Source organism: Neopsephotus bourkii, unplaced genomic scaffold (genome assembly GCF_033783945.1).
Source record: "Neopsephotus bourkii isolate Nb327-2 ecotype Australia unplaced genomic scaffold, CSIRO-AGI_Nbou_v1 NB_1765, whole genome shotgun sequence".
Lineage (NCBI taxonomy): Eukaryota > Metazoa > Chordata > Aves > Psittaciformes > Psittacidae > Neopsephotus > Neopsephotus bourkii.
In genome coordinates this window covers 4,852,613-4,878,978 of record NW_026902239.1, presented here as the reverse complement: position 1 = coordinate 4,878,978, position 26,366 = coordinate 4,852,613, and the positions used below count along the sequence as shown (strand labels likewise).

General features: G+C 38.4%; 1 long non-coding RNA gene across 1 annotated transcript; it reads left to right on the top strand.

Moving 5' to 3' along the window:
- The first annotated feature begins 560 nt into the window (after positions 1-560).
- Positions 561-17,019, top strand: LOC133225623 (uncharacterized). Its single transcript, XR_009729214.1, has 3 exons — positions 561-1,138; positions 10,233-10,269; positions 15,493-17,019. It is a non-coding gene; the product is annotated as an uncharacterized LOC133225623 (long non-coding RNA).
- Positions 17,020-26,366: the final 9,347 nt, after the last annotated feature.

Genomic DNA, 26,366 nt, shown 5'->3' with positions numbered 1-26,366 from the left:
GCCACAGAAATTACCACACATTATTGTTTTCCAGTTTTTAAGTGAAATTGCTAGAAGTAAATTTCTGGTCATTATCAAAATGTAGACAGGTGCTACCAGGGTATTCTAAATTTGTAGCTGCTGGGTTAATAGAAAATGACTGCAACTTTGGACTGCAACTAGACTTTTAGTTACTAGCTTTACACTTGGATTGTTGGAGTATATATTGGTAGATCATGAATTAAGCATGTTTCAAGTGGTTTAAATAGAGTAATCAAAGGACAGTGCTATGGCATCTAAAATAAACACCTTTTAAGTACTAAATTTAATATTTCATTATTGGCAGTAGTATATTGAAAGAGAAAAAGAGCTGTTGTGGATATGAAAAACTCACTTTGGATGCTGACAATTTATACATGGCAGCGTTAAATTAATGCCAGATACAAGGAATATTCTGTCTGAATGTTCATATATAGATTCTATGTAGGAACCAATGATTCTTATTTTGGGCTTCAGTTTAGTAAATCTTTCTCTGAATAACACTTAAGCATATGCTGTCTTGAAGAGGAAAACAGTTTAACAGGTGTTTCAGTGCTTTATTGTTTCAAGAGAAACTGGTTTTGAGAAAATCAGTCTTCAGAAGACTTGGATGTTCTCACAGACAAGAATTGGTTAAGCTGGTTACAGAAAACAAAGAAAGAACCACAAAATTCCTCCCCAGCCTCAAAATCTTTTCAGTTTTTATGAAGATAGTGAGGAGAGTATTTTTACCTCTGTTTCCAATGCGAAATGGAAGGTTTTATATTTATGTAGCTTGGCAGCTCTGTTAACAGCCTTCCTATGTGAAAGGTGTTTATTTATTTTGCTGATGTTGAGTTCCATTCTTTTCTGTTTGTTTTCTTTTTCTTTTCTAGGGTGATAGGGTTGAAGCAACAGGATGAGAGATTTCAAGCATGCTGCTGAATGTTGTGATCTGACAAAACTGCATGGCTTCCTTTATCAAGACAGCTGTGTTTTTACATAAATAAATCTTAATTTGACCTGCAGAAGGATTACGCCTGGTACTCAAATGTACTACCTTGAAAGGTCACCTTGACTTCCCCAAGGTATTTGCTTCAAGGCATTCAGGATTTCAGATGAGAAAGCCTCACAGACTGAGGTATGTTATTGTTTACTACTTCAGAAAATAAACTCGAATGCAAAGGACACCTTCCAAAATAGCATAAAAGTTATTGTGACTCACAAAATCACTCTGAAATAAAGATTGCTGAATGGGCTGCTTCTCTTTGACAGTCATAGTAGTATGGATCACAGAGAATATTTAAACTGTTAAATTAAACTCCTGTTAAATAGATTTTTAGCTCTGGTAACTGGCCTTCCATGGATGTCATTAGGATCATTCATAGAAGCAAGACAAGACTGGGATGATGAGAAATTCTCAGCAGTTATATATGCAGCACTGGTTTTTGCAGCAATTAAAGACATTTAAAGTCTTTTGTTTTAATAACCACTGATAATAGGTAATTTGGCCAATGCTCAGATAAACTCATTACAGGGAATCTAAAATATGAGCTCTGTTTATTAAAAATCAGTTTCGTCAGAATCAGAGAGTCGTTAGATCAGAATTATTACATCAGAAAATCATTATCTTGTACATTTACGTCAAGCTGCATGTTTATCACATAATATAAATAAGGCAAAATTTAAGAGAGAAATTGACCTATTGCTACATATGGAATTATGTGTTGTTTTTTTTTTTTATTTCTATGCTGAACAATATGTGTAAATAACCTTTGTCTCATGAAAATTTTGAAGATGTTTTTGTAGGTCTAAACCTGACAATTTAGTTAAATACGTTCTCCTGTAACTACAGACTTCCGTACTCTTATCAATTGGCTAGGTTATATGCACACAAATCATTCAGGGGTAGAATTCTTACCTGATCATGAGATCAATAATATTGAGGCTTGGGCTTATATCCAATTTGAAATCTGGCTGAGGCTATCAGCCAGATGGTAACTTCAGTGAAGAGTGAGAAAACATAAGGTAAGACATGCTTTTAATAAAGTGACTTTACGCAGAATGGAGAGGCTCACAGTAATCCATTTAAGCTTTTCCATTTGCAAGTTCAGTTTAATTCACTTGCAGTGAATTAAACAAGCAGCATTTGTGTCCCACTTCTGTTATTTCCAGTTGTCCCTCTTTTGTTATTTCCAGTTGTTTGGCTTGGTTTTTGCACTGAAATGTTAACATACGAAGAAAATAGCAATCTCTGTAAATAATAGCTGGACACTAAAGCAGTCATTCTGAAACCTTCTAGTCTGTTTTAAATTTTCAATGTACACACCATCTATGGGAAATGACCCATGTTTTTACATTCAGATGCATATTTATTATTTGAACCAAATAACTAATCCACTTGATCAAGGAGTTTTTTCTTCAGCCTTATTGTTTCACATTTCGCTAAGTATGGTGTTTATGCAAGAAGCAGAAGGGAAGCTGTTTGTAATCTAATTTGTAAACTTTTCAGTCTCTTATTCTTTCTTTATGTGCAACTAAACATAGAAAAAAAAAAATGTCCTGAAAGAACTTCATGAAATTGTCGTGGTTTAAGCTCAGCTGTGTATCAGCCTTGCAGTCTCTCTCTCACTCCCCCTCTTTTTCCCTCCTCCCTGCTCCTGGAGGATTGGTGAGGAGAATTGAAAGAATGTAACTCCCACGGGTTGAGATAGGAGCAGTCCAGTAACTAAGGTGTAACACAAATCACTGCTGATGCCACCAATGATAATAATGATAAGGGAAATAACAAGGGAAGATAATACAACTGCTCACCACCCACTGACCGATACCTCACCCCACCCAGCAGAGATCTAACCCTTCCGGGTAACAGTCTACCTCCTAGGCATGACGTGCTGTGGTATGGAATACCTCTTTGGTTAGTTTGGGTCAGGTGTCCTGTATCTTCTTCATCCCGGCTTCCCCTCCTCCCTGGCAGAGCATGAGACTCAGGAAGTCCTTGGTCAGAGTAAACATTTGAGCAGTAACTAAAAACATCAGTGTTATCAGTGCTGTTCCCAGGGTGAAAGTCAAAAACACAGTACTGCACCAGCTACTAAGAAGGAGAAAAAAATGACTGATACTGCTGAACCCAGGACGGAAATCTTGGTTAATATTCCAGGCACAAAATGCTAAAATTAAGATGTCCACAGCAACTACTATAGTATCGTGTAATGTTTCCAAAATTTTAAGCAAAGTCAGACATACCAGGGTAGACATAAGGGTTTGTAGGAAGACCTTTAGCACTGATATTTGTACACCATCACTGTCACCTGATGTACCTCTGCAGCTCTCCTATTCTATGATTCTGTGATTCTATTTGGGTAAGGTTTTGTTTGCCTGATTCTTTACACACATACAGGGTTTTGTATGTATCTCTGTGGTTCAGAGCTTTACAGTCTGCACTCAGGAACCCCTGAAAGGAAGCCTTGCTGATCTGGCTCTGTATATCCCTAGACACACAAGCATTGTGTAGAATCAGATACATGATCACAGAACTGAAGAATAATGTAGTATTAATCTATGCCTAAAAGCAGAAGTAATGTAGCATATCCAGTATTACATAGTTGATTGTTGTTTGTTATCAGTAGACATGCAACAACACAGAGCAGGGATCTCTTGGCACCTAAAGACTGACTAAAATGTAAACCATTTGCATAGACTCAGAGAAGTGCTTTCCAGTAGATATAATACCTTACTGTAATGAATGATGATTTCTGAAAATGAGGGAGTAATTTGTGCCTGAACTGAAGCTTATGATGAAACCTGCATCATTTAGTAGAAATTATTAATATACTTTTGGACATATAGCAATTTTATTCTTCACATGAATATACCTACTGGAATGTGCACAATGAAAATCTACCTTCTTTTGTTGTTGTTGTTCAAAATAGTTTCCCAAATTTGTTAGGAGCGTGATTATTGTAATATTTGTCAGAAATTCTCACATTAGTTTTCAAAAACTTGCAGCTAGGTGAAATGAAAAGTGTTCCTTTGAATATTAAAAAGTATACCTACGTGTCAAGTTTAATTTTTCAGTCTTCAGACACAGGGCTTTTGTTCTTGAAATCAAAAGGATTACCTTATGTGTAACTAGCTGCTTGTCTTTGAGAAGGAAAAATTATGAACCATTTTATATCAAACTTTATTTCTATTCGCCCTACAAGAAGAAATAATGTATGGATAATCTCCCCTCAAGAACTGAGATTTTCAGAGTTATAGATGATTGACAAAATTAATTTTAAATGGAAATAATTAATCTGTCTTAGTTCTGTTTGTCAGCTAGAGCCAAAGTGAAAGGTTCAGGCCAATGTCTTTCTGTAACACACTCTACCACGTAGGTAGATACTATTAGATATATAGGTATAGATATTATACCTATATTATGCCCCAAGTATTGTGCGAGTTCTAGATTATGTTGAACAGTTGTTTTTAAAATTAGAATTAAATTCATCGATGTATAATAATAATGTTTTGTTTCAAAAATATTTACTATATTATTAATTTTTCATGATACCAACTTTGTGATGAATATTCTATATGATCAGGATAGACAGTAACTGTATCAGAGAAACAGGTAGGTGGAGGTCAAGGGAGAGAACAGTGAAGAAAAGATTATTTTTATGCACATATAAAAACTGAATTAATTTTTAAGTATAATTTGTGTGTTCATTTTTAGCTGATTGAAAAATGATTTTATCAGGAAAGATACTGAACTATGGATGAGGAGGCAATAGCTAATGAAATCACTCAAGACATTTTGGCTTTTTATTGGCATTTATACTTGATTGCATGGTGTTTCTGTAACAGCCAAACAAGATGCAATTCCAGAATACTTAATTTTTCTGTCATTTGTTGGTAGCATAGAATAATGAATTAAATTGGAAATGGTTCAAGCATAGTGTCACTTAAATCACAAAATTGTCATGTAAAATGTCTTTACCAAAGAGAAAGAGATAGTGGTTTTGGTAACAGAAAAAGTAAAAGAAATGGAAATAGAAATCCTGGACTAAATCCTGTAAAATTAAGTCTTCATTATGGTGACTACTAAAAGACATTTAAGTGACCTGAAGATTATTTTTCAATCTCCTAATGTTACATATACTTCCACTAGAAGATAATGGAATATAAATTGTTCATAATCAACACTGGATTGCCTTGTCAAAGTAACAGAAGTGATTCTAACTTAAACAAGAAAGTTGTAAGTAATGATGACCACTCTTCTTTCCAGAAATTGGTAATTTTCTGAACCTTAGGCCATAGAGCACCAAGCAGCACAAGTCTTGTCATAGCAAGCAGAAAATATAACTACAGGCCAACAATTTTCCTCTATATTTTGCATTCTTATGAAGACTGAGCTATGAAACCCATTTAAAGTCTTGTATAGCTCTCCCTTCCTAGAATTAGCCCTGAAAGACTCTAGCATTGATCTTCCTCAGCTGATCTATGAGCAAATTATCTATAAACTAAAACTTCCACCTTATATTAAGTATGATGACATCAACTGTCAACCTAATAAGGCTTGCCTTCATATTCATATTTAAGATAGAACTAACATGCAGCAGTTTTCTGAAGCATTTTCACTGCAAAGTGAAAGCCGCCTTAATACTGTTTCTTTAAAGTACATCTACCCCACATGCATTAAAATGTTGACAGCAAGTGACTGGTGAAGTTTCAATTTGTATTTCATGGGAAAACCTCTGCTTCTTCAGATGTGACTGAATCATACAACACAAGAAATTAAGAGCTGAGGTCAATGCTGAGCTTCTGAGAGGTAGCTAGTACACCTTTTGATTTAGGTACTTGCAGCAGAGATATTTCACATGCTCCTATTTTTCTACTATCAGATTTAAAATATGTTAGATGTCATCCTTATAATTGCAATTTGATGGAAAATCCTTAAACTAATTGTTTTTTTTTAATATGACTTCATTGAGAAAATGTTTTCCTCTCAACTTGCCAGAATCTGATCCAGTCAGTATTGCAAATTTTACATACATAAACGTGTAACCCTGCCTGCTGGTTTCCATCATGAGTTCCCTAAGATTTCATCTAAATAATAATGGAAGAGAGCTAATGATGGTACACAATCATATCTAACACCTTTCTTCAAGTTAGTGTTACTAGGTGTGAGTCCACATTACAAAAATGCCATCATAGTTAATGCAAGTCAAACGTTGCAAAACCAAAATCGTATGAGCTCTGAATTGCCACACTGATGGACAGTCTTGAAATCAACTCTGTGCAAATAGTCACAGAGTTGGCTTCACCCCCTGTTTAGACATTTATTTGACAAATACCTGTGTTTATGTAATAGAAAAGGAAATTGGAATATGAATTAATTTCTTTTTCTCATTATTTACCTCTGTAGTACTGGACAACTTGAAATATTTCAGATATATATCTGGGATTTAGAGGGAGATAAACAATAATTCACACAAAATGAATAGTTACTGCTTGTCAGCACCTCAGGGCAGATCTTTGTTACTTTGTCACTTTAAGAATACACGTACATGTATTTTTGAAAACTGGAATAGCTTCTGAGTGCTCCATGCAATGATACAACTGAATGTCAGATACAGCTTCTTGCCTCCTCAGTAGTCACGATCTTATTTAATTTTTGCCAAATAACCAAGGAATTAATTGATGCTAATCCCTGGTTGTTCAGTTTTTGTTAAGGGCTCTCAGCTCTGTTAGAAATACTTTAGCAGTATTGAAAGGCATAAATAGTTGTGATTTGGCTAAATAGAGGCTGATTATTTCCCAGTATTTCCATTTCCGTTCTTATTTGGTCAATAAATTGATCCAAGGTATTTCATTAAATTAAGAAAAACGCCTGCTCCAAAGGCCATTATGTATTCTGCTTGGCTTTTTTTATGCTGGTGAGTTTCTGCTGCTAGTTATGTCTGTGAAAATTTATTTTTTCAGCAATTAAAAGGCACATGCACAGATAAGATTGTGGTATGGCATAACTGATTTTTATGTTCTGAGAACACTTTTCAGACCAAAAAATATTATCATAAAATCAGTATTGTCACTATAATGCAGACATGTATGTAAATCAATGGTGTTTAAATAAAGGAAATCATGCACAAGCACAAAGTAATCAGCCTTCCTAGAAGATACATGGTGAGATCTAGTTATCTTAAATCACATACCAGGCTTAGGCTAACAGGATTGCTTCCAGTGATGCTGAAAAATACCTTCTTGTCCTGACTGTGGAGGAAGTTGCTTCATTGACAAAGACTGCTTCATTATACGCGGCTATCCATACTGGGGGAGAATGGATACCCACTTGTTTCTTGATCTACATAAAGGTAAGAGCTCAGCTACTTAGAGTCCAAACAGATTATGAATGGTCTCACCAAGTCAGGAAGTCTGAATCTAAAGCAGAACCCATCACAAAGAAGTGTACAGACAACAAATGATGTGAATGCCAAAGAAGCTTGCAGTCACAAGTGGAAAAGTCAGTCAAGTTTTAAAACAGAATTTCAGCAGCATCTCTGTGCAGTGCTCAGATTTGCAAATACCGTGCCAAAAAAAAAAAGTGGCTAAGCCGGATGCTCATGCAGGATTTGCCTCATTTGTAGTACAACAGAAACTGTTGCATTCATATAGCAAGAAAGAAAATCACATTTAAAATGTAGCTAGGGATGGCTACACAATAAAAATTCAGTATGGACTTGCATCAAAAAATACTGTAGAACAAGGGGGGCAGGAAGTTCATAGTCTAGAGCAAGCACGGTCTTGGCATTGCTGGTATCTGGATAATGTGAGAGTGATTTTTCTCAAGATATATTTCCAGACTAATTAGTTCCATTTCCAGCATTTGTACCTGAGGTCAACATTTCTAATTTTTCAAAAATGCTCAGTTTTGTGTAGGATGGGAGAGTGCATATGCAATCTTGATGGCCCGCCAGTCGGAAGTTGCTGCGGTGTCTGAAAGCCTGTCAGTTCCTGTCATGCTCTTCCACTGCAGCTCTTGGCTGTCCGTTTGAGGCTGTCAAAGAGTCAAACGTTTCCTGCTTGGCAGCCAGATGGAAAGGAAGTCCCATCTGCTTCCTGGTGCTGGAGGTGGCACAAAGAGCAGGGCGGCCAGTAAAAGCAAATGTACAAAGTGAGACAGGATTTGGTGACCTTTCAGAGCACAGCTTTGTGTTACCCTGCTGGAAGCGATTGCCATTTCTGTGTATAATTAATTGCATGACTAAAACCATATCCACGGCCTCAAAACAAAGAGGATTAGAGGTTTAGAGGTTTAAAGGTTTAGAGATTTTTGATTCTTGTTTCCGCTTTCTTTCATAAATGTATCTTACGATACATTTCTGGACTTAGATCAGTCAGAGCCCTATCGCTCACATATCACCTCAGAAGAAAAAGGTTTTCACTGATTGTTTAAGATAATTAAATGCTTATAAAAAGTGCCAGACAAGTTGATGGCCTTAAAGTCTTCCTCTTCTGAGATGATTCTCCTCTAAATTATATGCAGTGCCTTCAGATGCTGCTTGAAACCTGTTTCCTGTATCTTAAATCCATCTTTTCTTTCTTTATTTTCTGACTGGTTTTGGATCCTATACCAGTTGGTATAAATCGTCTTAATAGTGTAAAATTAATTTAGATTGTGCTTGGCTTGCAGGATGTAAGGCTTCTGGCCAGAAAGTGTAGAAATGTGGAATGTCTCTCTGTATTGAGTACAGAAACAACAGATCTGTTTAAACTAACTTGGAGGTGGTACAATCAGCAAGAGCCTTTCTTACTATTTAAATACTTCTTGAGACACATTATATTGCCAGAAGATAGCTTTTGAGTTAGTCCAAGTAGCTTAGCAAAACACCATATCAAGCCAGATCCACGTGACCAGATCCATATGTGTGCTTTACTGGCCTGAATCTTGCATTTGGACAAACATCCCGCTGCTACCAGTTGTGCAGTGCTTCTCTCTCTGGCTGCAGGACATGCATTAAGGTACTTTCATTTTCTTATGAGTTTTCCAACCTTGGCACTATTGTCTGTGTCGATGACAAGAAAACAGTATTTTTTATATAAAAAAATTTGTAAGTGTAGTTACTAATCACTAATGGAGGCAGATCTGGAAATAAAACTAAAAGAAACAACCAAAACACAGCCAAAACATCCACTAAATTGACAATAAGGGATTTTAATGTAAATTTTCTTAAGGAGTTGAGATTATAAACTACGGATTGATCTGTACTGAAGGTTATAAATGTATGTGCCTGTCCATTGCTTAGTTTGTGTTTTCTGTGTTAGTCTCAATTTTATGGACTTTTTACAACCCTGTACTCAGCACTGGTGAGGCCACACTTCGAATACTGTGTTCAGTTCTGGGCCCCTCACTACAAGAGAGATACTGAGTTGCTGGAGCAGATCCAGAGAACAGCAACAAAGCTGGTGAAGGGTCCGGAGCACCAGACTTACGAGGAACAGCTGAAGGAACTGTGGTTATTTAGTCTGGAGAAAAGAAGACTGAGTGGAGGCTTTATTGCACTCTACAACTACCTGGAAGGGGGATAGAGCAAGGAGGTGGCTGGTCTCTTCTCCCAAGTAACAAGTGATAGGACGAGAGATACCGTCTCAAGTTAAAAACCAGGGAAGGTTTTGATTGGACATTTGAAAAAATTTCTTCACCAAAAAGGTGATCAGGCATTGGAATAGGCTGCCTAAGGCAGTGGTGGAATCACAGTCCCTGGAAGTGTTAAAACACCATGTGGATGAGGCCCCCCGTGACATGGTTTAGTGTGGCCTTGGAAGTGCTGGGGTAGTGGTTGGACTTGATGATCCTAAAGATCTTTTCCAACCTAGCTGATTCTGTGATTCTATGACTTTGCTGATACTGCACTACAGAATTTATGAGAGACTGGTAGCAATGTCAATATCTGGATTTCTGAAAAACATAAACAAGGAGTTGGTATTATTTTTATTATGTCCTGGCTTGCATATTATTAAAGAGCATTAGAAATTGATTGATTTTTGGCAGTATTCAGGTAGGTTATTCTCTGCATTTCCTGCAGAGAAACGTAGTGTTTATTTTATCCAGTGCCACCCAATCAGTTACATTTTCCATTTACCCTCTTGATGCTATCCTGTTTGCAAATGGCACTCATAGGGTCATCCACCTTTGTAGCCACCACTGATGCCGTGCATGATGTCTCTGATTTATGCTAACCATTGTCTTGCAGGCACAGCAAGGAATGGAGAGAGTGGTCACAAGACTGTGTAGCTAGTTCATTATTGCTCAGTGCTTTTATATTTTCTTCAAATGTTGCCGTATTTCAATCAAAAATTACTAAAACCCAAGATTATTTATTTTACATTGTCCTACAATTTCCTTATACTAATTGGGAAGAAAAATAAATCTTCATTTAATGAAAAAAAAATCAGTTTATTGGGCTAGGTTATTAGCCCAATAAATTGATTATTATTATTATTAGCCCATTAGCATTTACTTGCATGGAATTTTTCTTTTTAACATCCAACTCTTTGACCTCTTCAGAAGGGAACACAGCAAGTTATGGTGGAATAATTGTCTGGACCAACGCTCATGTCTTAGTCCATCCCACATCGCAGAGAAAAATGAAGGCACGAGGCATGCAAACTTCAGCTCCCCTGAAGTATTATTTTGAAATCGTAATAAATCTTGTTTCCATTTGAAATTTTTCCATATTTGAAATTCTGCCATAAGCTTCATCAGAATTGCCGGTAGAAGATAAAATGCAGTTTACAGGCTCTACTCAAGACACAAAAATCTAGTTCCAGCAGATAATACCTTGTTTCAGTATGCCTGATCCTTTTTCTCCAGTGTTCTCCAGCTCCCACCACAGCAGCAGTTCATCTACTAGAACACTGCTAGGCAGTAGTAATAAGAGAGAGTCTGGGAGAGGACAAGGTGGGGGAGAAGTTATGTGACCCAAATGTTCTGCTCTGCAGTATTTAACAGTACAGGAGATAAACAGTGGGGAAGAAATATGGATTATAGCTGCAATGTTCTGTATTTCTTCAAATGCAGGGTGCACGACGACTTAATAAAGAAGAAAACCTAGAAACATCTACTAACGGAGCATAGGTTATGATGAGCAATATTTTAAAGGAATAAGAGAGTATGTAGTTGCTATACCTTAGGGAGGACTTGGAGTGTAAAACATGGTCCAATACCACTTAACTCTTCAGTTTGCATAATGGTATGATGTCCTTCAAGGATATGTCCTAGACCTCCACAAGATATTCAGGAGGTCAGAGATGTTAATGAGAGAAGAAAGTCATCTACATTCTTCTGGAGTTCTGTCAACCACTTTATTAACAACATTTAATAATATAAAAATACTTGGTGGCATCACACTTTTTTGGTATCAGTATTGTAAAAGACTGAAATGATACTGCCCGTCACTTGATGAGGCAAACACTAAACATGTCCAATAGCAGTTTCTGAAGCTGTGTGTGGGAATCATGGCCAAATTGCTTGGCAGGTCACACTCAGCTAGTTTCGAAAATCTAATCTTGCTGATGTCAAGATCAGAAAAGAGAAAAAGTTTGAAAAATATGATTTAAAGATGTTGCTGGGAACAGAAGGGATGATGACACTGGGCTGACTGATAGACACCTTTGTCTTCAGAACTGGTGCCAGTTTGAACCCTTGAACCAGTTTTGGCACAGACTTCTCTGATAAGTAACTGATGAACAAATAGCTATGCAGAATTTAAATCAGGGGCACACAGTTAATTTTCACTAAGGTATAGGGTATTTCTTGGGGAGGTCACTGTCTGAATCTGAATCCATTTGGATTGTGCTACCCTAGGCTTCTTGATCTGAAACAGCTTACAAAGCATTAGTGTTTTTCCATTCTTTAAATGTGAAGTGCTTACATTTAAAAGTTTAATTCGTATTATTCACAGTACCTGCTTATTTACAATGACTGAAATAAAAAATAATTTACAATGATTCTGAAAGTTTGGACATTTGTTTACAAAGTAACATTTCTTGTAGTTTCTGAGAGAGAGATATAACTAGTTGACTGAAACTGATTTATATTCTCTCATGAGCATTTGCTTCGGCAGATAATTAAACTGAGGATAAGGATGAAAGAGAGTGAAACAGCTGTAGTAATATTGTATCATGTCTACAAGCAGTTTCATACAATAAAGGAATATTAAAAATTAAAACTATGAGATGAGGCTATGAAATGTTAAAATTCAAGATGGAAGTTAGTCTTAAACCTGTAAGGCTCCTTGTCCAAGCCTTTCTTTACTTCATCAGTTATTATTACACTCCTTATCCTCTGTACCTGCTCTCTCTCCCCTGCTTTCATATACTGTCTCATCTCTTATTTCCATCCCACTCAGTAATACCCTGTGACTTACTCTCATGACAATTTACTCCCTTCCCTCTCGCAAAGTTATTTTCTCCTCCACTTTTAACTTCCTAAATCAGAGGTATCACTGGGAGACCAAAAGAAGTGTTTACTGACCTCATTTTAGGTGCTTAGACTCAGCACTCACAGCATAAGTTGTGAGAACATCATGTTCAGTCCTTTGTGGATGACATCTTTGGGGAATTAAACTGTTAAAAGCTAAATCTATTGAACATGTGTGAACTTCCTTCCCCCACCTCCAACAGTACAAAATTTAATCAACTAGGGTCAGATTTCAGAGGGATGGCAAAAAGCACATCCTTGATACAAAGTGCACTTACTCCTCCCTCTGCTCTTCTCTTCCAAAGTTCTTTTCTCCCTCCCTAATTCCCTCCCTCCCTGGTTTTAATCTGAAACTTGAAACACTTGGTTTAAGGTCATTGGAGTCAGTTCACATGGACAAAACTCATTTTTCCATAACCTTGTCCTTGAAAGCAGCTAAGATATTTTTGCTGTAATATTCCCAAAACAAACAAACAGAAAGTCAAAACTGATCCAATGGAGACATCTAAGATGGAAAATTTTAACCCCAGTGATTGAAGCTTGGCAATGCTACAAGTACCTGAAAAAGGGCCATTAAACAGGAGGTGTCAGGGAATCAAAATAGGTTTTACTATTAGCTTGGGGTTTAAAGCATGTATTAAACCCACTATTTTTACAGTTGCCAAAGTGTTAATCAAATGCATTAATTTTCCTTCCTGGTTGTCTACAGGTACACTAACCTAGGCAGCAGCTCTATTATAGTTTATGGTGATTAAATATAGGTGCTAAACCAGAACCTGTCTTTGGTCTCCATGTGCTCTGTAGGAAGTCCAGCACTACTCATGTATGAGTCTTGGAAGCATACAGTGAGCATACAGTGAAAATAAATTCTGCTGTTCAAATGCTTAGTTAGCTTGCTCAATTGACTAGATGACGGAGAAGTAGAAGGCACAGGGAGAGAAATCAGAAGTCCCTGTTGTCACTGAAGTTCACTGATAAGAGATCCTATCTGGTACTGATAATGGTTTTGACCAGATTTACATCTATGGAGGTGGGTTTTGCAGACACTCATTGGTGCAACATATGACATGAAGAGTTAAACTACAGTAAGATCCGTGGAACTGCTGAGTGCTGTTTAACCCACTGTGTTTTAACTTAGTATTGTCCAAGTTAAATGACAAAGTTGTGAAGCTATTGCCTAACTACAGATTTCTCAGACTTTAAACACCTTTTGAATGATTCTTTCTAAAAGCACTGAAAGGATCATTTTTCAATCCAAAGTTAAAAAGAAAAGAAAAAGAGTAAAGAATAAAAAAATAAACCCATTATTTCCAAGGGAACAAAAAAAAAAAAAAAAGGAAAATATTCTTGTCTAAGTTACTTCAATGGAAAGCGCTGTGAATTAAAAGTAGAATTTTATCTGTCCTTTGAAATAAAATTCCAGTATTTTTGTTGTACAAAATGTTTAGGGTTTTTTTGGGGTTTTTTTTTTTTTTTTTTTGAGAAACTTATGGACATGGGAAATGATCATTTGCTCATGGGACCCCAGCATGTGCTATTCCAGTTAAACCATAATATCCAGATGTAAATGAAGTGCTTCTTCAGAGGTCACAGGATGTTCCTATTGACTCAATTTCTTTAAGACAGAATCCATACCATTTTTTGTTTTGCCTTAGCACTGTTGGTGCCTCAAAAGTACTGCACAGGAATAATTTTTGTTTAGTTTTGTCATTTTTGATTTTTCCTCCTGCATTATGGCCATGAGTACATGTATCATAGTTACATTACCTTTTCTGAGAAATGAAACAAAGATACTGAAGTTGAAACACTAGTCTGTTTCCTTTGGTAGCAAAACAAACAAAAGCAGCCCAAGTAAAAGATTTTCTTAACACTGAAGGAACAGTGTCTGCCTCTGCAAAAAAGTGTTGAAAAATCAGGTGCTGAAGCTCAGTATTGATATTTCCTGTGTCACCTCTCCTCACAAAGTGCTGGACATAAATGGTTCCTGAAATGCGTAAATAGAGGCAAGGATTTCTGACAGCAGTGCAGGATTTATTTGCATCCCAAGAGAATTTGCCAGAGCTGCAAAAAAGAGAGCATACCACCCAAATTATGCCATTCTTAAACTATTTAGAGACAGTTTAATTATCAGCTAAATTAGCATTAGAAACAATAAGTCTGTATACTTTGTATACCAAAGCTTTAGGCCCTGATGGTGTCAGGTGGCGGGGAAGGTCCTGATTTTTTTCCCAGAGCATGTGGTTTTACTTTCCATTAGTATTCCAAGACAGGGATCCCAAAAACATCTGAGTAGACTACACTCAACCCTAATGCAGTGTCTCATGATCCCACCATGTGATCACTGTGACCATTTCACATACCCTGTCATCATATAACATTCTTCTGTCAGGAATTCATTTTTTTACATGGCAAACATCTCATGCATTTTAGATTTTTTTTCATGTGATATAGCAGAAGAAAACAAAGATAATAGTCAATTTGCAAAAAGAAATGCCAACGTTCACCAAGTAGTCCTTTAGAAATACTTCCCCCAGCTTTAATACCATCAGAAATGTTTACTTTGGAATTTGTGACATCTGAAAACAGATCTCCCTTTTGCAGCAAGAAATCTGATAGTGGCATACACACTCGTGCCAGTAGCCAGTAGTTCAGTGGGCTGTCTCTGACAAGGACCTCTATCCTGCTTCAGAAAATGCTACAGAACCCACTGGCCACAGAAACATTCTTCTAAACCCATGTTTGTTAGATGTTGATATCTGCCTTGAAGCCTAACTCCCTCCACAAACTCCTGTGGGCTTTCAGAAATGCTTATTTTGGATGTTCTTGTTACCGACAAATGTTCGAGACTTTTTTGAGTTCTGCTGGACTCTTGACCTAAGCGATACTTCATGTCACAAGTCCCAGGCTTACTGCATGTTCTGGGTAATTATTTCATTCATATTCTATTCCCCACACCACAACTGGGAAGCAAAGTTTAGACTAAGTGGCTGGCTACGTATGCCAGCTTTAAAATGATTTTCTTTTTTTAATAGTGTAAAAGAGAATCACCAAGGTCAGCAGTACAATGAAGATTAACCTAATAAAGAAAAGGTCTCATTCAGTGGTAAATAAAACTAGCAATATTTCTTTTTCTGAATGAAACCATGCCTTGGACAACATTCTAGCATCAAGACTAAAGGCCCCAAAAGAAAGATTACACCAAATACAGAAAGTGATGTAGTTTTGTTATAGATAAAAAAATAAAATATCACAAAATCATTAGGTTTGGAAGGGACCTCTGGAGACCATCTAGTCCAAGCCCCCTGCCAAGGCAGGGCCACCTAGAGCAGGTTACACAGAAAAGTATTCAGGCAGTGTTTGAATATCTCCAGAGAGGGATACTCCACAGCTTCCCTGGGTTCCTGCCTCCTGTTACTTGTTTTGCAGTAGCAGCTCAAGCATCTAATATTTAATGTTTGGTTTGTGTCACTTGTTTTACAAGAAAATAAGGTCCATCCTTATCATCAGTGCACAAATCCCCTCTTTTCTGGAAGCTATGAAACCTTCTTGCACAACTCCAATGTTTTACACCTGCACTCCGTGTCTTAAAGTCTTCGGAAATGAAGTAAATGAAATAACTAGCAGTAAATATGTCCAACATAGTTAGTCAAGATAAATAGAAGATTTAATCGTGCCTTTAGCCTGAAGATTTTTGCAAATGTTGGTTATGAATCTTTATGCTTAGCAAGTGTAACATATCGCTGAATCAGAATGATAGTAATTTACACAATATCTGCATTCCTTAGTGCAATACAAACATGAAGCACAGCACAGGAGAACTGGGCTTACTGTAGTGATCTTCTGTAGCCACACATTTATTTCCTATTTGATTTGGAGACTGTTGCTGCCTCAGCATCTGCAGAATGCAAACTGCTTATATGATTACTGCTGTACTAAGGCTGGGGTTGTGCGTGAATGTCCACTAAAGACACTCAGGCCTGTGTGGCATCTCCTCAGGGCTGCACAAAAGGATAGATTTTTCATGGGGAAAAAAGTGCAGTTGGAACCTACCAGCAACTCAGTGTTGCTAAGCAGCTGTGGAAAACACTCCTTTTTGGAGCACTCATCTGATTGATAGTGCCTGTCTTCTCTGATGGCTAACTGCTGATGTCCTAGCTCCTACACCTGCTTGTCCACAGCTCCCACCTTTGCCAGCTCTCCTTTCCCTTATGTTGTTCAAACTTCCCCTTCTAAAATAACCCCATTTAAAACATTTTGTAAAGCCAGCGGTGGCCAAGTTACCATGAATTTTGCAGAGAATCTAACATTCTCTTATTATGATCTGTTCCTTTTGTCTGTTTTTCATTTTTCATAAGGGTTTCAGGATAAGGGCTGTATTATTTCAATGTTTACAAATTATCTAGCATGACACGATACAGTCCACATTTTTGTCAGCCTTAGAAAGCAAAGTTCAAAAATGTTCAGGCTCTACAATTCACCACCATTGTCTGCAGCTGCTGAAACATAGGATAGGACACATTAACTGGTAAAAAATGCAGAAAACCAGCATGTATTCCCAGTTCTTGTTCATTATTCACTTGGATTGTAATTCCATTAAAAAATACATATAAAAATGCCATTGAATCTTCATTAACAAATGTTAGGGTAGTGCTTTAGTGTTTCATACGCTGTCTTATTTTGTTGTCTGGATGTTACAACCTGATGTTCATCCAAGCAAGTGCAGAGTATCCTGCCTCAGTTCACAGCTGCACCAGTATGAGGAGGCTAGGATTGTACAACCAACCATTTCCAGTCTGGAGTGTGAATTCTCAACGCGTACTGTGAAGCATTTCAGAGAGACAAGGAAACGACCAGTTCAGCAAACAGTGCTGGTCACACAGACCATCTTAAAGAAATGGTTCTCAAACAGGGAGGGGATCTTCCTTTCCCCCTACAAGGTCTTAGTTTGTGGGATCCTTTTTCACTAAGTCTGTGTGTCACCTTTCTTGCAGTGACAGGGAAGTAATGGAAGACATGGGTGTGACCAGACAGCTAAGGGTGCAGTCACACATTCCCCTGTAAGACTGGGCGCTGTAAGACTACCAGTGTGTCTGGAAAACCATGGCTGCATGTGAAGGGAGAGGAGTGGGTTGGCATCAGCATTTCTGTATAAGTGACAGGAAGAAGGAAAGTAGGAGCAGCAAGCTCTTCCTCCACTATGCTGGGACAGGGCACCAGGGTCCAGGTGGAAAGGAGGGTGGTGACTACAAAATTAAAAGGGAATGGTATCCTAATAAGAAAAAGATGGAGTGTTCCAGGAGTCTGATTCTTATTGTATATATTGAGGCAGCAATGGGCATCTAAAATATCAGACATAGTCATGAAAGTAGTAGAAACTTAAAAGTGCCCAAAGAAAATGTTAATTCTGCTTCAGTTCCTGCCTTTTTTCAGTTTTATGTTACTCACCACTGAAATACAGACACATTAAAAGACACTCAAAAGAAGGCTCTTGCAAAGAACCAAGCTTGAAAAAAGTATGATGCATCTCAGTCTCAGATAATTCAGCTTCAAAGCAACTAAGAATAATGTTAATAGTGGGCAGCTCCCATCAAATTAGTATAATAGTGTACAGGTCTGAGCAGCAGAAGGAGGAGAGTGAAATTAGGGTGAGTTATATGCTAGACTAAATACATAATAAGAGAATGAGAGGCTTATTCAAACCACTAGATAATTTTTTTCCAGTTATGTCATTGGCTTGTTTTAATTATTTAGTTTTCCTCAAAAATGTTTGTGTTAGTATAGAATTCAGGAAATAGTACAGCATTCAGCTGTTTTGATCTCCAGAGCACTGAAGTGGTCTACTCCCAGCACAAGGGCAGCAAGAGATTAAAGTACTTCATACGGCCTATAGAATCAGAATCTATTGTCCTTCTTTTGACAAATATTCTGGTTTTCACATAATCCTTTTGAAGTTGTGGAGCTACATATTGTTTGAGGAATTCAAAATCTGACAATGGAGGAGTCCCTTCTAAGGGGGAAAATAATGATTCTTTGTTCCTCCCTTGGTATTTTGGAAAGCATACCTCCCAGCCGTGCTGACTGTGATGACTGTTGTTTTCATGATGTTGAAATTGTTGGCTAAAGCCTTCATCTGCGTAATTCAGTATTTGATTTTTCATCTGGAGGAAGGAGAGGAAGGAAGAAAGGGCAGTCCAAACTTTTTCTTCAGTTGAAGTTTTGTTTTCACAAATAATAACAAGCACATTAGCTAAAGAACTAAAAAAATAATTAGAGATGAAGGTTACTTTCACAGATCTTTGATAGTCTGGTGACATTAAAAGCAAGGAAGATTTGATATAGCCAACACACCAAATTAGTCTAGTCTGTGCTTGATGTAAACATACATGCTATCAGTAAGAATTATTTTTATATATGAAAAGATAAACAAATCTCTCAGTTTATATATACTAGGAAAATATTTGTTTGCTGAGTACATGCTGAGCATCTTTCCTGCCTTTTCTCAGAATAGGCCCTTGTTTCTCTGTGGTTAGCCAAACCGGATACATGTTTCATGTAGTTTAAGGATTACTTAATTCCTCTATCGTTTGTACTTTTCATTTATGCTGCTGGCATATCACGCCAATGTCTGAATGCGCATTACTAATACAGTGGCTTTCATTTTGATTTTGCCAGTTTCAGCTGAATCATATGTGCAGCAGTGGGTTGTTACTAAGCCTGCAGTGTTAGGTCATGTAGAAGAAAAACTTCTTTCTTCTATTCTTGCTAGTGAAGAGTATACTGCTGAAAATAGTGCCAAAGTAGAGACAGAAATGCAGTAGAGTCTGGTCACTACCCCCAGATTCTGTCTTTTCAGCCTAGCACCAGGTGTTGGAACTGAGCTGACTGACAGGAACTGCACAACTTTGCCAACAAGTTAGTATCTCCAAAGGTAAATGACAAGGAAAGATCCACACAGCTGAGGGTGGCAGAAAACAACAAATGGTTGAAGTTATTTTTTGTTTACCCGGACCATTTCCATGACACAGTTTATGAATTGACACCAAAACAAATTGTGTATAAGTACTATTGCAGTAGTTATAGATTGCTGTGCAAGGAACGGACAAACAGGCTAGGATAATAACAGGCTGATGGATAACCTCTTAAAACAGCTTCATTGTCAGAAATAAAAAAGTACCTGGAACCAAACCCTTTGTCTTACTCTTCCTCAGCTCCCTTGCCCTCAAGTCCCCCACCCCCAAAGAACTAAATTCTGTATATGTCAGGACTTTGACACCGAAAAATATTTATGACACAGCTGTTTAAGTACCACTCTTGTATATGTGCTGTATACACATTGAGTCTACTTTGCTATCTCTGTTCATGTTCCAGTTTTTCTTACCCAGCAGATTCATAGTCCCCAGCTTAGACACCTGAGGAGCCACTTCAGCCATGCACACAAATTGAATGTGAGATTCATTTAGGAATGAGAACAAAGGCTCATCCATTGATAGAAAACCCACAGGGCTTCCATTTATTCAGCTCTTAACTTTCTTGTTTGCCAGGTAAGGAATGAGCTAAGAGGCAGACACAGTAGAAAATATTTACTCAGAGCAACTGGAATTAGATTAGCTATCGGGAAACACTGAACTGGGCCAACAGCAGAAAGTGCTATGGGAACATAAGTACATTGACAGGGGCATTTAGGAAAAGTAAGAAAGGACTCTTAAAAGGCTGACAAACTGATTAGATGAGCAGGAAGGACTGTTACAGGCATTCAGAGTGAATTGTTCTCCTAAGTGGGTTTGACAGTAGCCACATCTTTGTACCCCACTATTTGGAGAGGTAGGTTACTGGAAAAGGCTGCCAGGTCCCCAGGGTGGATGTATTCTACCCATGAACTGGCTTTATACATCTCATTATTAAGGTCTTTCTAAGCAACGTTTTTCCATAAAGGGACTCACCACATAACCTTTTGGCAAGTTCTCCCTTGAGTGTCATGCCTGAGATCATATCCTGTGCCCAACCCTCTGAATTCAGGCAGTTTCAGAATGAGTCTGAGCCTTCACAGGCAGTCACCAGCCCTTGTCCTCCAGAAACCTGAGGAAGGTTCTGGGGACGTGCCGCTTATCCACCTCCCTGGTTATCAAGTTGCTCAAGGGCACAGTGTTTCAGAGGAGGACTATACGTGGACTAGCATTCCTTGGACACTAGGGAACAAGAAGAGAATATTAATATCAGGAAACCCAATACTGATTTGCAGATCATCAGCTGCCATGTACCTATGCATGAACTCACATGATGGCATTTGTGATGCTAATTCTGAAAGTTACAGATACCTGACCTAATTTCCTAAGGCTAGTCTTCATTACCACTGTCTGACTAAATCACTGGAGAATGCTGTAACCTTCAGGAAAGATAAACCTCAGGAATGGGAAAGGGGATGGGAAAGGGAATGGAAAAGGGAGAGCTTTCTGCAGTGAAATGTGAAAGGGATGATTAAGAGTTCTTCTCCACTTAGAGGGCAAGATACAGCTGAGACTAGTCCTAATCAGTCTAAGGAAATAAGTCCAGGAACACACTGCACAGGAGACATTGTGGTTTGAGTAGGAGGAGCAGCCTCTGTGTGATGGCTGCCTGCTGTACAAGGAGGTGATGAGAACAACTTTTCAAGGAAGAGGGAGAATGATTTTTCAGATGAATAAAAGACTAAAAGACTGGTAAGTATGTTTAGAAATGACACACTGACTTATGAAAATGAATATTTAAATGACATGAAGATTAAGATGTAATAAGAATATTAAGGTTGCCCTAAAACTGCCTTAGAGGAAGCTCTCATAGGCAGACTAGATTGTTAATACTTGCTGCTTTTGCTACCTTCAGCACAGACCAATTTACTTGGAAACTAACACCTGTCCCACCATGTTTTATGTTAGCAGAACTCAAACCGCAAAGTTAATGTACTTTATGACTGGAATCAAAGCTGTCATGGTATCAGCATTGCTGTAGCCATAATGATGCATGGATAAGTGAGAGACCAAGCTAATAGGGAAAGACACGTAGTTTCCTTGGATAGCTGAGAAAAACAGACAAGCTTTACAGCTCACATGCCTTTCCCAGTCAGCAGTTCGATAGTCAAGCTGGGTGAGGGTGGCTTAAGCATTCAGTTCATATCAATGCCTGAAATTGTTAAGCAGAACTCGAGAGCCTGGTTGCTTGCAGCGCTGTCTCCCTCCACCTGCTGTTTGCTCTGTCTCCTGCAATGACAAGATAAGCCACCACTGAAGAGTATATGCACATGAGCAGGGGGCAAATGTGGCAGCCAGTGCTTGTCTTTCAGTGCAGAACACATTCAAATCCATGAAAGAAGATCATTATAGAAGATGTTGGTATTTATTTTATGGTATTACTAGTACAGCAGCTGCTAGATGGTATGTGAAATCATTTGAAATGTTCTCAATGAAATTTGCTATTTGTTCTAGGCAGTGATTGCTTGAATAAACCTTGTAAAAAGTTGGGGTATGCAGTACGATCCAGGAAAAATGCTTGTTTAATCAAAAATGCTAATAGTTTGAATAGAGCTGTAAAGCATGTTAAAAATACTTCCTTAAAGGTTAATAAACTGGCGATGCTGTTAGCCTTGAAATTAAACTCAAGTTAATGATACATTTTGAATAATTCGAATGTTATTTCCTTTTCTCCTCACAGGATAACCAAAACATATCCTACTTTTTTTCAATTGTTTTTCAGAAGTATTCAAACATTCTATGATAAAAATCTACTCTAAATTTTATATGAACATTTGGTATTTATTTCAGTATGTTTTTTCATTGTTAATGTCCCATGTCATACAGATTCATTTTCACTTTCAAACAGGCCAAGTATAAAATCCAATGTATTGCACAAAATACTGCTATGTGATTGTGAAACCCAAGAGCTGTCATCACTTAGACATTTAATGTAATACTTGGTTTTCAGTGAGTGTTTGAACTGCTTTATCCTGACTTTGATATCCATGGATGACATCAAAAACAAGGGACACAAATGGGAGTAAAGCTTGTAGTGGGAACTGCAGAAGCAGTTTCAATGAATTATTGCAGACTTTTTTGTACTAATCAGTCTTCTCTGATGGATTGTTTGATTTAATCTTTTTTCCCATCATTTTAGCAAAAGATGTCACTGCAGTATATGTTTGGTGTGAAAATATCCTTGATAGTTGGAATTCAGGTTATGTGCCCTTCCTGCCCTACCTTGTTTTCTCCTAGAAGCTTCCACAATTATGACAATTTAGAAAAACAGGTCCTAATCTGAAGTTAGGAGGTTTTCCCAGTTAGTGTCTCCCACATGCTTTCAGATCGCGATCTGTAATCCCACAAGATAGTTCATTTGAGTCATTTGGAGCATACTTAATTAGAGCTCATGAAGTTGCAAGCCTGTAAAAAAATCCCCATTTCAGGGGGTTGGTTGAGAAATTTTATTTTTCCAGTTCTTAATGAGAGTATTTTGTACAGAAACTGTTATATTCTGCCACCATTTACTTTGCCATGAGTCAAAGGTTGTTCTGGAGAAGTGATTGCAAATTCCATTCAGTACAAACCATGACATTAAGGTGTGCATAGTGGCTCACCTATGCGGCAAGATTCAACCTGGTCCCAAGTTGCAATTTCTATATTTCAGTAAAGACTGTAGAATATTACCCAAATATTTATAAGGTAGAGGTGGTAGTCAATATAGGTAATTAATCAGACAAAACACGTAAATCTCTCCTACAGTGTGAAAGGTCTTTCTAGGCAATCAATAACACCTTTTAAAAAGACGCTGACTACTTCTGCTTGTTCATGCTGGCAGACGTGCCTCTTCAGTTCCTACGGGAGCCAGGAGTGGTGGTAGTTTTCCTGCGGAGTGAGGAATTTAATCCTGAATAAGCTCTCCAGGACATTGCAAGAAGAAACTGGATTAGTCAGACAACTTTTATAGAATCATAAAATCATTTAAGTTGGAAAAGACCTTTAAGATCATTGAGTCCAACCATTAACCCAGCGCTGCCAAGTCCACCACTAAAGCATGTCCTTACGCACCACATCTACACATCTTTTAAACACCTCCAGGGATGATGACTTCACCACTTCCCTGGAAAGCCTGGTCCAATGCTTGGCAACCCTTTCAGTGAAGAATTGTTTCCTCATATCCAATCTAGAACTCCCCTGGTGCATCTTAGGGCATTTTGACTTGTCCTAGCACTTGTTACTTGGGAGAAGAGACCAACATTCATCTCTTTTCAGGTAGCTGTAGAAAGCAGTAAGGTCTCAGCCTCAGCCTCCTTTTCTCAGGGCTAAAAAGCCCCAGTTCCCTCAGCCACTCCTCATAAGGTTTTTGGTTTAGATCCTTCATCAGCTCTGTTGCCCTTCATGAACGTGCTCCAGAGATTCAACATCTCTCTTGTAGTGAGGGGCCCAAAACTGAGCACGGAATTCAAGGTGCACCTCATCACTGCTGAGCGCAGGGGGACTGGTGTATCTTGTAGCTCTCTCCACTATGATTTCAGTGTAATAATAAAGTTAGATTTAAGTTTCATAATGAGTGTCCAAATGCTTTTTTGGAGGTAGCAATTTCTGTTTGTCCTGAGTTAATAAAAGTGGAGCTTTGACTTTGTAAGCCTGTCTCAAAGCATGATGGAAACTCTACAAGCACAAAGTATGTGACCCTGAATTCAATAGGCTTTGCTGGTAGGAGGGCTTGCTGCACTGGACTCTGGCCATCACCATCAGTTTGTGGGTGTCATCATTAATTGCTAACCTTAATAAAACCCAAAATATATTTGCACTCTCCTTTTCTTAGAAACCCAAATACAAGAGAGACTGACTTTCATGAAGTGTTTTGGCAATACGCATTCCCTAGTTTATCCCATCAGATTGGACTACAGCTGTGCAGGACGTGCTGTACTTCCTCAAGGACACTTTTTTAAATGAGCCAACCTCGTGGGCAGCATGAGCCAGGCCTGTGCATGCTTTTGGACTGAACATGGATTTAAGCAGCAATTGCTGCAGTATCTCTTGTAAAATATAAATATAAAGTCTCTTCTGATTTTTTTGATGTAGAAGCTTTGATTTCATGAATTTCAGTTCAGGGCCCTCCCTGAGTGTACTGAAGGGCCTTCCTGGTCCTGGCTGCACGGAAGACTCCACTCGACCCCTGCCCATGGTCCCCGGGCACCATTTCAGGTCACCCCTGGGCCTTCAGTCGAACTGACATGGTGCTATAGGACCAGTCTCCAGCTCAGCCATGGATCCTGTCAGTGTGGCTCCTAATCTATGGATTAGCCTTGGATCTGTCGTGTCACTATTAGCTTGCACAGTGATCCCAGGGCTGTGTGCCACCCAGGCAGCCTATACCACAAGGGTGACCCTGCCCCACAGGGCTGACTCTCAAACTTAACCTTGGACCTGCCTCACCGTGAACTGGTCTGGTAAGTGGCAGTCCCAGCTGAAGCTCGACCAGGATTCTCTTTCAGGCACTGCTGTCCATCTTACTGTGCTTGCATCCTGCCTCCCCATCCCTTAGGCAGCCCCAGCACTTGCTGCACATTGGTGTCTCACTGAAGAACGCTTCTAGATGACTTTAGGTTTTTTAATCTAGATAAAAAGAGCATCAAAATTGCAAGCCAGAATCTCAAAAGTTAAGAACTAGCGCAATCAGCGTTGCTAGAATGGGGACATCTTGTAAAATATAGATTGTCTCCCATGGGCACACCTTGTGGGGTGGAGTGAGTCATTAGCAGTGACTTCAAGCTAGTGTGAACACCCAAAGCAGTGTAGCTGTTATGATGTGAGGTGTCCTGGCATGCTAATTTATTTTGCTGAAGGATAATACGAAAATAGCTTAACTGACTTGGTTAAACACTATAGTGGGAAATTTGAAAAACAAATAAGAGAATTTACTGTTTTAAGGTAGCTTCATTTATTAAAGCTGCTTTTTCTTCTTGCAATGACTCATTTATTTTGTGTTCTCTCTCTTAGAAGGAATACAAGTGAGACAAATTTGTACAACTTATTAAGGGCACAAGTACTTTTTATTCCCACAGCGCAACTCATATTCTAGTACTATATGGTAATGGTAATAAACCACTGTATTCATACCCACAGAAATTCCCTAACCCATCTAACTTGTATGCAATATATTGTGACCTATGTTAGAAGAACATTAATATAAAGTGAGAGTCTAAATCTGAGTACATACTTGCAGTGTTGGAAATAGTCATATAGAGGCATATATATGTATACCCCTGTGGGTGTACAGTTCGCTGGGTTGAAAATTGGCTTAATGGCCAGGCCCAAAAGGTGCTGATGAATGGAGTTAAATCCAGTTGGTGACCAGCCACAAGTGGTGTTCCCCAGGGCTCAGTGTTAGGGCCAGTTCTGTTTAATATCTTTATTGATAGTCTGGATGAGGGGATTTAGTGCACCTCAGTAAATTTGCAGATGACACCGAGATGGCTGGGAGCTGATCTGCTTGAGGATAGGAAGGCTCTACAGAGGGATCTACACAGACTGGATTGATGACCTGAGGCCAATAGTATGAGGTTGCTGTCTGGAAAGATTATCTTCCTTGTTAGGCAGTACTGAAATCTGAACAGCCTGAGGAAGATCAAGATTACCAGTTAATCTGCTAATTTTCCTACCTGAAGGCAGCTTCTAGACAGATTCAGGAAGCACAGGTATTTCAGGAAAAGTGCAGTAAATATTAAACTAGAGACTTTGGGATTATTGCAAGGAAGTTATTCTGTATGACAGACAAACCTAATAGGTCTTTAAGTTTTTCAGTTCTTGAGCACTGCCAGTGGAATGGCTGCTGACCTCAAAGTGACAGTACCCCTTTGGGCTCCTGAATTTTACACATTTACAAGTGCTCTTGTCTTATTCTTCCTTGCAAG